This window comes from Azolla caroliniana, unplaced genomic scaffold (genome assembly GCF_043228905.1).
Source record: "Azolla caroliniana isolate FFs.n. ecotype wild unplaced genomic scaffold, voAzoCaro1.0.p SCAF_9, whole genome shotgun sequence".
Classification (NCBI taxonomy): Eukaryota; Viridiplantae; Streptophyta; class Polypodiopsida; order Salviniales; family Salviniaceae; genus Azolla; species Azolla caroliniana.
Window position 1 is genome coordinate 10854401 of NW_028230444.1, and position 10992 is coordinate 10865392.

Below are 10992 nucleotides of genomic sequence, written 5' to 3' on the forward strand. Positions count from 1 at the left end.
TGTCAATGGCATTGAGGATGATTTGCAAGACATTACGATGAGGATATAGTAAAAAATGACGTAGTGGTTTTAAAAGACAAAGAAACATCCATTGAAACCAAGGGTAAATATGTAAGGAATAATGATGATCCTTGGATTGAAACCCATGCCCATGGCAAACTTCCTAAGTACATAAAGGAGAAACATAAAGAACCTTAAGGTATCAATAATTATGACTAAAATTTGATAAGAATCCAATGGTGTAAAACTTAGTCACTACACCATTGGATAAGTAACCTTGGAAGTTGGAAGTTGGAAACTAAATCATGCACTAAGCGCAAGGAAGTCTATGACTAACCAATAGCCATCCATTAGAAATGCTTTTGCCGTGTTAAGTGATCATGTTGGGGATGTACATGACATACTTGTGCAACGGGAACATGCTCTAGAAGCCAAAAGACCCCACCGTGAATGATGACGACATGGTATATAAAGCGAGCTTATTCTCTGTAACAGATGTATGATATGTGGAGAGTAGTCAAGAGGATGTATGATGCTCAATGGAGCGAGCGTAAGGATAATGCAAAGTCTAGGTCTTCTTTTCAGAATAAAAAGGATATCATGTTTGTTGGAGTTAATGATGGATATTATTTCGGCATAGTCCTGACTCCTTATTATGAAGGGAAACGCTACACCTTCTGGTGATCCGAAGTGATGATCATGGATGATTCGTAGTGGTAGAGATCATCTGCATCTATAAAGGGGAAATGATATGGGTAGTGATCATTTATGCACCAAATCATGTCATCCAACATATTACGCTTTGGAGATGCCTAAGCCAAGTTATTGGTCTTGGGAAGCCATGTTTTTTGCAAGGCGATTTTAATATGTGTTCTAACGTGATCTATTATACTTCAATGCATAGTTTAATGGATCCTCCAAAAGAAAGGTTTTACATTCCTTCCCAATTGATTCGTTCACAATTGAAGTTTAAAAAAATGATGCATGGACTTGTTCGAAAGTTTGGGATTTGTTTTGCAATCTTGGTTAAACCTTTCAATTTGCAGAATAGAAATCAACATGGAGTCAATTGGTTTGTATATATGTGATGGATGATAATGCACACATCAAACACTGAATGCTTTTCGATCTTTATTGGGAAAGCAACCACTTAGATTCATCTCTTCATTTTTGGGACATAAATTTTTTTGCCAAGTGATGTGACGAGAAAAGTAAGGGTTCATGGTGTTCCTATAGATTGTTGTTATGGGTTTCCAAAGCATCTTGATGTAACAAAAGGTGAGCATTATAAAAATATAAGGATGATATAAGCTTTGTTGGTATGCCTCCCCTTAGATGATGTGTTGTTGGATGTATAAAAGTTACATTCTCCCAAGCCTTGCAAGATGGTGAGGTTTCCTCGCAATAAAAAATCTCATCGGATGGACATGGAATGAGAACTACAAGATCATAATTATCAATCATGTAAATTCTTCGAAGGATTATATGATCTGTTGAGAATCGAACTCAACTTCCCATAGATAGGTTTCACACTAGCTCATGGACATTCTAGGCTAGTTTTGTAAATAGTAGAAAGGGTGCTTGCCCTAGCTTAGTTGGTATATAAACCAACTCATTGTAACTTAGTCACTGTTGGATGTATCTCGTTTTGTTAATATTATATACACTCTTTGTCTATCTCTGTCTCTCTCTCTCTCTCTGTGTTGTTATACACACACACACACACACACACACACACACACACACACACATACGCTCACCTTCCGCTGCAATACAACCACTCTTGCCGTCCCATTTCTTAACATGGTATCAGAGCTTGTGGTTGCCTAATCAAGCATCTTTCGAGTGTGTTATGTTGCACACCGACGATCAACAGAACCGGCCCATCGACAAAGAAGAAATCACCATGAATACTCAAATGGAAAGCGCTCTTCCTACCGAGAAGCATGACAGAATGAACTTTGCATCTTGGGAATACAATATGCATCAATATCTTGTTGGACAAGGCTACTAGAGCTACATCGAAGGAGCTCATGAATCACACCCCAACCCAACACACACTGACTATCCCGCTTGGGAGCAGGCCGCAAGTTGTGTGTTGTATTGCCTTGCATCATGCGTTCATGATCATATATGCTTGGCTACATTCGACAGGCTAAAACGTCGAAGCAGGCGTGGGAAAACCTCAAGAAGATCTTTGCAGCCAATACGGCCGCACGAAAGCTCCAACTTCGACAGGAGTTCAAGAATCTTCAACAAAGGGACATGTCAATCGACAACTATACCTTGAAGATCAAGGAGCTATGTGACGCCCTCGGATCGATCAACGTCGTCATTGACGATGATGAACTGGTGCAGATATGCCTCAGAGGCTTAGCACCGCATTTCGGTGCGATTAGATCGGCTATTCTCACAAGGGAGAACCCTCCCTCCTTCGACCTTCAATCGATATTGCTGGTCGAAGAGAATCACACCCGACAGAGGAACAACGCATCAAATGGTCATTTGGTCTATACTCCCAATCGGATAATAGAAGAGATTTCGGTCGTGGAAATAGAGATCGTTTCGGACAAGGCCATAATGATCGGCAGAATCAAGGGCGTAACTCCCACCAGTGGCAAGCGGACAGGAACGGGCCCAGAGAGCTTGGCGGAAGGGGGATTCATAACACCAGACCGAGCAATCACTGAAACCCAGTCGAGTGCGGGTACTGCGGAAAACCTAGCCACTACGAAGAAGAGTGCCGGAAGAAGAAACGTGAGGCAAGCCAACAACTGACAAATTACACCATGAACTCCGACTACGGCGACCGTGGTGAAATGTTCATAATGAAGCACAAAGCACACTCGATGTCTGCATTTGCGACAACCAGCGCCTCCACCCCTAACAATGTATGGTTTGTCGATTCGGGAGCTTCCAATCACATGACTTCCCATGAAGATTGGTTTTGGGAATTACGGAAGCCGGAACGTCCCGGATATGTCGAAACATGCGATGATACGACTCATCCAATACAGCATATCGGGAATGTCCCATTTGGAAACGATGGCGAACAGACCTACCTCAAGAACGTACTGCATGTTCCCACCATCACGAAAAATCTGGTCTCAGTAGGCCAGATTGTAGAACAAGGAATGCATGTACGCTTCAACAACGATGGGTGCTTCATTGAAAAAGGCAGTCAAATCCTAGCTCACGGCAGACGAGAAGGCCGTAGGTTCATCCTCGAGTCGAGCGAAGTAAAGTCGGCCATGTACACAAAAGGCCAGAAAGTCGAAACCGACTTAAAGTTGTGGCATAAGAGAATCAGCCACATCAATCTCCAGAAGCTTCAGAACATGTAGACAAAAGGAGTTGTAATCGGACTCCCGAACTTTACGGCAAAGGAGATCACGGGAGTGTGCGAAGCATGCCAATTCGGAAAGCAACGCCGTCATCCATTTCCAAAAGAGCGGAATGTAAGCAAAGGGATCCTGGATGTCATACATTCAGATGTGTGGGGACCATCCCAAACAACTACTTTCGGCGGATGTCATTACTATGTCACTTTCATCGACGACTTCTCCAGAAATACCTCGATTTATCTGATGAAGCAAAAGAGTGAAGTGTTCAACCACTTCCAGAAGTTCAAGGACGAAGTGGAAAAAGCCACGGGCCGGCATGTACGCTGCCTTCGATCAGATGGAGGCAAAGAATATTTTTCGGATGAGTTCTCGACGTATCTCCGCAAGGAAGGAGTCCAATGAGAGTTCTCGTGTCAACATACACCTCAGCAAAACGGTGTAGCTGAGCGTAAAAACCGCCACATAGTAGAAGTCGCACGAGCCATGATGAATGAGAAGAACCTGCCGAAATCGTACTGGGTAGAAGCGGCGAACACGACCGTATACCTCATGAATAGGTGCACAACCTCAGGAGTACATGACATAACTCCTCATGAGATGTTCTTTGGAAAGAAGCCAGACTTATCGCATGTCCGCATTTTCGGCTCTATCGCCTACGTACATATTCCCGACGATACGCGACAAAAGCTCGATCCGAAGTCGGAGAAATGTATCCTCGTAGGATACTCACTCGAACAGAAGGGGTACAAGTGCTACAACCCATCTACTCGTAAGGTTCGAACAAGTCAAGACGTAGTCTTCGACGAATACGCATCCTGGTACACACCAGAGAACACTTCGACTCCAACCCCGCTCAACGCGGATGACACTGAAATAGAAATAGAAGCTGAGGATCGTCTCACGCAGATGTTCGAAGACAACCCAACTACGACACGACTGAGTGGACCGCAAGAGCCCCCAAGTGATAAAAGCACATTTCGGCCAAGTCCACTGCTAGACAAAGGCAAGGCGAAAATGCAGGAGTATGAAAATCATTTCGATCTCAACAGTGAGTTCGAAGGCCTTGACATCCACATAGACGACGTGAAGAAACCCCTAGAATCCGCAAATGACAAGCCACGCCGATCCACACGCAAGAAGAACCCTGTAAACCGCTACGGCTACAACGAGTACATGGCGTATCATTACGCATTCATGATGAAGGTCATGTCAGTACGGGAACCAGAAACACTTTCCGAAGCCGCAAAGGATCCGCGATGAATGTGGAGATGGAAGCATTATGCAAAAATGAGACATGGGATCTCGTTCCTCACCCCACGAATAAGAAACCAATTGGTTGCAGGTGGATTTACAAGGTGAAGCACAATGTCGATGGTTCCATAAATCGCTTCAAAGCACGACTCGTTGCAAAAGGCTACGCACATACACACGACGTAGACGACGAAGAAACCTTTGCCCCAGTGGCAAAGATGACGACAGTACAGACCGTAATCGCGCTAGCAGCAGCAAAAGGGTGGCACCTCCATCAGATGGACGTGAAAAACACTTTCCTCCAAGGAGAGCTAGAAGAAGAGGTGTATATGACACAACCACCCGGATTCGAATCGCGTAATCATCCGCACGCCGTATGCCGACTCAAGAAGCCACTCTACAGCCTCAAACAAGCACCACGTGCTTGGCACTCGAAGATCACGCAATATCTTCACCAAGTCGGCTTTTGGATGTCAAAATCCGATACATCTCTGTGCATCCGAAATGAGTCGGATAGCCCGATAGTCATCATTCTATACGTGGATGACTTAGTTATCGGAGGAAAGGATCTCGCCGAGATTAACAAAGTTAAATCAGCATATTCGAAATGAAGGACCTGCACGAACCTCATTACTTTCTAGGTATTGAAGTAATTCAGCCACCAGTCGAGATAATGATCTCACAACGGCACTACATCCTCAACCTACTGTACAAATTCTGAATGATAGAGTGCAAATCTGTGTCTACCCCTCTTGAACGTAATCTCAAGATCGATGCTAGTTTTGGCATGGCTGCGAGCGAGTCGACTCAGTATCGTCAACTGATCGGCAGTCTAATCTACCTAACCATTACGCGACCCGACCTCAGTTATTCAGTCGGCCTACTTAGCGAATTCATGCAGAACCCAAGAAACCTTCACCTCGATTGCGCTAAGAGGATACTACGGTATGTCAGCACAACAATGGATTATGGCATCTTGTATAAGTCGAATACGACCATTCAACTTGAAGGGTACACAAACGCGGATTGGGCAGGATACAAAGCGGATAGACGATCCACATCCGGATTCGTCTTCTCCCTCGGCAGTAGAGCGATCTCCTGGAGCAACAAGAAACAATTGATACTCACATTGTCGAGCACAGAAGCCGAATACAGGGGCGCGGCAGTCGCCGCATGCAAAGTTGTATGGCTTAAGCGTATACTAAAAGATCTGGGCGTACCTATCAAAGATCTAATATGTCTGTACTGCGACAACATGAGCAGTATCTACCTCGCACGTAACCCCATATTTCTCGCACGGACTAAACACATCGAAGTGCACTACCACTTTATCCGTGAGCACGTCTAGGCTGGAGAAATTGACCTCCAACACATCAACACGCACCTACAACTCGTTGATATCTTTACGAAGGCCTTAGGCATCGACAAGCTCGGGCAATTTGCATTGGATCTTGGTCTCACGTCGTCCACATTGCCGAGCTTGAGGGGGAGTACGCAGACGCAGCATGGATAGGCTACGCAATACACAACACAGCCGACTAGACAAGTCAAAGTACGAACTGAACGACTTTCCGACAGATGGAAGTTGTGTTCGAAGGGGCGTGTTGAGAATCGAACTCAACTTCCTATAGATAGGTTTCACACTAGCTCATGGACATTCCAAGCTAGTTTTGTAAATAGTAGAAAGGGCGCTTGCCCTAGCTTAGTTGGTATATAAACCAACTCATTGTAACTTAGTCACTGTTGGATGTATCTCCTATTGTTAATATTATATACACTTTTGTCTATCTCTCTCTCTCTCTCTCTCTCTCTCTCTCTCTCTCTCTCTCTCTGTTGTTATACACACACACATACACTCACCTTCCACTGCGATACAACCACTCTTGTCGTCCCATTTCTTAACATGATCATTGATGACCATGCTAGATGTGCCTCTAAATATTTTTGATAATTGTACTTTCAACATTTCACAAGTCTTTTTACTCTAGAATGTTCTTTTAAATAAATAAACTAGACAAGCTAGGTCAATGTTATTCGAATCCATCAAGGAGAAGGTTCGGCAAGAAGTCGTAATGACTGTGGAGGAAGATATATATGAAGATGAGAAGGAATGTGCAAATAATTGTGGATTATGCTAAGAAATTGAAACAAGAAATTGTAATGGTTCAATTCCATATTGAGCATGTTTATGATTATGATTATGTAAGGTTGGTCTTGGTGCAAGGATGGCTTGTCTCGATTTCATGTTGGTGGTATGTGTAATGTCACATGCTATGTTGAATGATCAAGTGACAAAAGTGATACCTTTGCCATACTCTATACAACAAAAATGTCCATTGAGCCCATTATTGTTTGTCATTACTCGGTAGGGAAATTGCAGGACTTGTACTATCATCAAGGAAACAATTGATAGCTTGGGCATTAGCAAATGGTTTGTTCTTGTTCCTTCACTATGTTAATATGGTTAAAGTTATTGAAGGCTCCAGGATCACTATTGCTGATTTTCGTCCCTCAAATATGTCCCTTTCTATGCAGTAAGAAATTGGGTCAAACTTGGATGACAAGGGAAAATTGTGGACGAATGTGAGGTTTGTCACCATTTAGGTTACTCTCTTGGCGTTTATCTCACCCTCTCAAAGTTTGACTTGTTCCTTAATATTTAATGCTACCGAAGTTTAAAATTCATAACCAAGTTAGAAAATATACTAATTGGTTACCAATAGAGATACACACATTCTTGGTTATTACATCGAGATGGAAAGGAAAATATCAAGTCTAAGTTCAATCAATCTCAAGGATGATCTTGGTAACTATTATAACCTCTTTATATATAGTGGAGCCCCCGGGCGTGGCACATACACCTCTACATATTAGTCGCAGTCATACCCATAGTTGACGTCATACCGGTCCTCAGCCTGTTGGGAGCGGCCCTCATAACAGGGTCTTTCGGCTTCCCAAAAGTGAGTCGGTTGGCGGAGTTGATCTTCGTGCCGCACTCGATCATTACGTGGCTCGATATGTCACACTAGGGTCGTTGATCTATTCAACAAGTTGTATTCACATTGATCAAGGGTGTGGGCGTTGGAGTGACAGATCGAGCAATGCGATCGTAGTGTGCATTCGACCCTCGAATGGTCGGGATTTAAGCATGTTGTGCATTGTACGGCATGCCAAAATTGGAGCTCTTCTATTTTCGGCAAGGCGTGTTGTAAGGAGGCCATCAAGAGAGTTTTGTTGGTTTGAACGCTATCCATGGTGAGGACGCAATCAATGACCTACTCGATTGAGTGTTGCGAAAAGTCGAGTAGGGCCAAAGTTGTTCAGAAGGTTCCCAAAGAGCCGCGAGAAAGGTCTCTTTTAGTTCATCGGCCGGAATTTGCCGAGCCAGCTGTCTTCGTAAGTTTTGAAATCGAATGATGAACTGTGGAACCGGTTCCTGAGATATGGCGTAAAACTAGCTCATGAGTTCTCGATTGGGGATCTGCCAATGGAAGAGCCAAGTGAATCTATCCCGCAACTCTTGAAAGGACGGAAACTCTCCCAAGTCATGTTGGGAGTACTAGTTTTGCGGCTTGTGCGTCGAGTGACAAGGCAAACTCCGCAATTTTTGATGCGCCCGCATCAGCTGGGATCAATTGTTAGGACACGTGGTTAGCCTGCAACGTGGTAAGGAAAGCTCAGACATGCGCCTCTACGTCGGCGTCGTCGTTGTATCTCGCGTATGGGTATGGTGGCATGGTGTCAAATTCCAAAATTCGCCGATATCTCGGGTATGGGTATGGCATGGTGGCCATCGTCGGGGTGTTCGAGACCTCAAAGCTATTGTCGCTAGTCGAAACTGGATCGGGAAGCATTGCTGACTGGGCTTCCGGAAGGGGTTGCTCCGTGAGTGCGGAGTCGTGACGCTCTCTTCGGCACATTCGGCACGTTGGGACGTTGTCCAAGTGCGTATTCCCCTGGGATGCGTCGTTACGGTGACCGGTGACTGGGTCTTTCTCCTCCTTTGCATGATCTGTATGTACTCACAGCTCAAGCTGAGCTTGCCAAATTGTGTTAGCTACCTCCTGGAGGAACACATGGTCAGATTACTCCTCCTAAGTAATCGGGTCAAGGAGTTGTGGTGCGAAGGAGAATGAGGTTACGAATACTCTGCCGAACCCGCGCTTAGACCGATTCGGAAATGATGACCTTACTCCAAGAGTGACCGGAGGTATCTAGTACAAGCCGTTATTTCGATGTAGACTCAAAGTCGCAGATCGATTTACTATTGACAAAACAGAACAATGGAAAAGGTTTACTACAGAATCGGCAACAATCGATTTCAGACTCACAAATTACATAGACTTGCGATTACACAGACAACCCACTTGGATCACAAGTCAGATATACCAGATTACCCCACAAGAACAATAAATATATTAAGAACACTCTCTGTTACAAGTACCGATCAACTGTTGGTATGGCACTCACTTACTTCTCGATAGGATCTAGCTTCCAAAATAATATATCTCGGTTATTTATATATATAGGCCTCCATGCTTGGCGTGTTACCCTCGCCCTTCCTTAATATTCGGTTTCCTTCATTCGGCTCCCTTTGTCTTCTTTCACACCTTGTTTCACTTGTCCCACCAGTCAACACATTGCATGCATTCTCAAATTCAAAACATACTCTTTTTCTTACCTCATTAACATATTCATTCCATCTATAATTTGAGGATAATTCAATTCCAAGAAGTTTTTCACAGTAATGGCTCGTTATTATACATAATGCGTGATTTGTCTTGATTTTGGCTTGTCACAAGCATAATCTTTGTTTTAGATCTATTAACACAACTTAATATGCATGCAAAACACTTCAAATTCCCGTATATGCTTTTGTGCATCTTCTAAATTATTTACAAAAAGCTCCACATCATCTACGTATAACAAACGCGTGATCACTCCATTCGCGAGGTAAGAGTTTTTTATATGAAATCTCGTGAGTATATTTGGAAGTGTATGGAAGAACTTAGGATACCAAGTGAATATTCGAATCTATGATAGGGTTATATGTTCAGAGAACTACAATATATAAACAATATAAAACTCTTACCCCTCAAGCAACTTTCTTCCATTAATACTCAACAAGTGACAATGTGATGGATGGTGTTCTAAAATTTTTGGAATCCAACTTAATTGTAAGAGCTCTTATTGTTCTTATCAACGCATGCACTTATCGTTGACTCCATTATGCATCCAAATATTGAGTCTTAAGTGAGTTGACTATGATTGTCCAACACTTATTTATATTGTTTGCATCTCCAACTTTATCGAAAGGTTTGATTTCATTTGAACTCCCATAGTATGTTGCAACACATGATTAAACATATGATTTATCATGCATGAGGTTAATTTTCCATCCATTTGAGCATTTCAATTGTTGTGCATTGAAGATATTAAATCTTTCGTGAGGCCAATTTCTTAAGTCTCACATGCATCTTCAATCATGAACATGAGAGGCATATGTGAAAGAGAACCATAACAAATAATATTTCCAATATTTTAGTGCTCCTATTAGTTCTTACAATGCATAAACAAGTCCACAAAAGTTAAGTTAGTATACTCTCAATACATTTCCACTTCAGGTTTCTCAAAAAATTAGCAAATGAATGTGCTTCCTTTTTGTGTTTAGTAACTTTACATATTCTTCTCTTTCTTTGAATAAGTATTTTGTATACATGCAAATGATTTTGATCATTTTCCTTATACTTGACTACATCTAAACTCATAAGGCACTTCTAAGCTTTATATGTTTAGTATTTTACAATTTTTCCTTCGAGCTATATTTCTTGTGAGAGTGAGACAAAGAATTACATTCTATAATGTTCAGGAGGCCATTTTTTATCCTAGAACTAAATAAGCATAATATCTTGGATCCAAATCCTTCCTAAAATGGGGGTTACCAACTATTTAATAGAAACTCCCTATGTGAGAATGATGAACGTGCATGTGTGCTCAACCTTCTTGTTGGGGATTTGGGTATGATACTTAAATTATCATGCGTGTGCATCAAATAAGCACACTACTTGTGAATTACGTTATACATTGAGCATGCAAGACGTAAATGATATTTATCGACTAGAATTTCATAGCATACCTTGCACATTGTCATCCTAAAGTGATAATGCAATGAAGTTACATCAACACCTAAATTTTGTGAGTAAGTTTAAAGAAGAGTTAAGGCTCTCCAAGGGCCAAGACTGTTAAGAGAAGGAAGACGCAAAATGGATGAAAATAGTAATAGCATAAGGAAAGACAAACATTATAATGGTATTATATTGGCTCTAAAAGGATGGGTGTTTTGTATCAAAAAAAGCCTCCAAGAGGGCCTTTGGCCAAACCTTTATGCCTCCCTCCC